The sequence below is a fragment of the Musa acuminata genome, chromosome BXJ1-10, assembly GCF_036884655.1.
Source record: "Musa acuminata AAA Group cultivar baxijiao chromosome BXJ1-10, Cavendish_Baxijiao_AAA, whole genome shotgun sequence".
Lineage (NCBI taxonomy): Eukaryota > Viridiplantae > Streptophyta > Magnoliopsida > Zingiberales > Musaceae > Musa > Musa acuminata.
In genome coordinates this window covers 23016169-23019126 of record NC_088336.1, presented here as the reverse complement: position 1 = coordinate 23019126, position 2958 = coordinate 23016169, and positions in this window count along the sequence as shown.

Below are 2958 nucleotides of genomic sequence, written 5' to 3'. Positions count from 1 at the left end.
GGATCTTCATCCAACTACCCAGGTCTCTTAAATTAATAGATCTCTATCCAATAATCTCTCATTGGCTATTATTGGATCTCATCCATAAGATCAAATCATTCATGAGCTTATTAGATATCCAATAAGATATAGGCTTTGACGGATATATCATATCCGAATCTCTACTCGTCATAACGCCTACCAAATGTGTGTGATCCTCTAGGCTCAATATCGAGCTGGCCATGAGTCATACTTGTTAGGACTCATTCTGGCTTAATAAATTATTATCTTCATAATAATTCACTCGACTTATCGATTACGGACATACTATGTCACTATGTTGTAGCCCCCAAATGATACAGAGGAATCCAATCCTTTGAACCTATTTGTCCTCAGTTACCGTATATCTATAGTTTTTCTTCTATCTAATATCATAAATACCATATATCGGACATGGTGCTGTTAGACCCATACGGTTTCTATTCGAGTCCTGCTCTAATCAGATTTTCCCAAAGAACTCTCTCTCTCAATCCGAATGATCCTGGCTAGGGATTTCTCTAATCAAGAATACATGTGATATCAAGTCCTTAGACATAAGACACCAAATATGTCCTATATGAGTACTCTACAATTTTATACCAAACTTATAGGTCTAGAAGTTTCAGATCTAACACAGTTGGTCATCGGGAGTGATAGTCAACCTTACAATGGTTATTGAGTATCGATAGAGGATCATCCTCTCTAGGTGTCATGAGAGAAATATCTTATGTGTTTTTGCACAGGCAAATCTCTGCGTTATAGTCATTCATATTGAGAGAGAAAGAGTTCTCTAAGAGAATCCAATTAGAGCGAGACTCGAGTATAAACCATATGAGTCTGATATCACCATGCCCGATATACGGTCTTTGAGATATTAGATAGATTGGGTGTTAGGAAATCATGGGGGCGACATCACATGCGCAGCGGAAGAACAAGAAAACAAAATATCTGATTCCCAAAAAGATGTTCGTCGTTGTGCGAAGATTGGTGCGCAAAAATCCGCGAAACATGAAACTGCGTATAGAGTAGATTATGTTACCTAGGGAGATCGTATATCCTTGTTTCCTTGCAGATCCTTAGGAGAGAGTAAAGGAGGTCAAGCGTCCTCCTCTCTAGCGGTGATCCACACAGTAGGGTTGCGACGACGCTCCTAAAAAAAAAACTCTAAGCCTGATCTGAGGTGGAGAGGAAGAGGAGAATAGGAAAGGCAAGCAAAGGCTCTAGCCTATGAGGCTCTGAATCCCTCCTATTTATAGAGGTCCCCTGTCAAACCCTAATGGGTCCTCCCATAATAGGTATTGGATCTGCATCCAATAAGACAAGGGCTCCGTCGGATATCTCATATCCGAACCTCTACTCATCGTAATCCCTACCATATGTGTGTGACCCTCTAGGCCCAATATTGAGCTGGCCGTGAGTCATACTTGTCAGAACTCCTTCTAACTCAGTGAATTATTATCTCTGTAATAATTCACTCGACTCATCGACTACGGACGTACTAGGCCACTACGCCGTAGTCCCCAGATGATACAGGGGAATCCAATCCATTGGACCTGTCTGTCCTCAGTTACCGTGTACCTATAGTCCCTCATCCATCTAATATCTCAGAGATCGTATATCGAGCATGGTGCTGTCAGACCCATACGGTTTCTACTCGAGTCTCGCTCTAATCGGATTCTCCCGGAGAACTCTTTCTCTCTCAACCCGAATGACCCTGGCTAGGGATTTGTCTGAGCAACAACACATGAGATATTCCTCTCATGACACCGAGAGTGAATGATCCTCTATCGACACTCAATAGCCCTCGTAAGGTCGACTACAACTCCCAATAACCAGCTGTACTAGATCTGGGACAGTCAAACTTATAAGTCTGGTATCAAAGAGTGGAGCACTCATACAGGACATCCTTGGTGTCTCAAGTATAAGGACCAGATACACCACTAGGACTACGGAATCGTTGTCTGACAATAAGGCATCATCAACCATCCAACATTCCGTAAGCGGATCAATCAGTGAACTCATTCTCCAATGAGCACCTGTACTGTATCCCTAGTGTCCCTACACGAGCAACTATGAGACCAGCTGCATCCATCATATTGACGGGTATACAGCACACCAGTCTATCCGGTTATCACGATGTCCCTCTTGAGCAACCTATGACCGGGATTATTTAGGATATGTGTTTAAAGGTGAATCGATCTCATTATCGTGATCTCATCACGATCCGATTCCCATTGCACAAATCCAAGGACATCACAATATATGTATGCATTTATGCAATAGTTATAAAGTGATATACGCCAAAATATAATAAGCAAAAATATTCTGTATCAAGTCACACGTGCCATCACTCACGTGATTGGTTTGTTGAGCACCTATGACTAGCAATCTCTCACTTGACCTAAAGCCAATCACCTATGTGTCTGATCCCCATCAGACCCCTGTGACGCTCAAAGACAAAATGAGACAACGGCTTTGTCAGTGGATCTGCAATGTTATCTTCGGATGGAACTCTTTTCACTGCTACATATCCTTGGGTTACGATCTCTTTGATAAGTTGGAACCTCCTTAGAACACTTCTGATGAGACCCGGGTTCCCTTATTCGAGTAATTGCCCCATAGTTGTCGTAATATAAGGAGATCGGCTCCTCGCTACCCGACACGACTCCCAAATCTATGATGAACTTCTTCACCCAGACTCCCTCCTTTGCTACATCTAATGCAGCAATGTGCTCCGTCTCTGTGGTCGAGTCAGCAGTGGTATCTTGCTTGGAACTCTTCCAACATACTGCTCCTCCATTCAAGGTGTACACATACCTTGAATTCGATTTGCTATCATCGACATCAGACTGAAAACTTGAGTCTGTGTAGCCTTCAACCTTAAGGCTATTACCTCCATATACTAGTAAAAGATCCTTAGTCCTTCTCAAGTACTTAAGG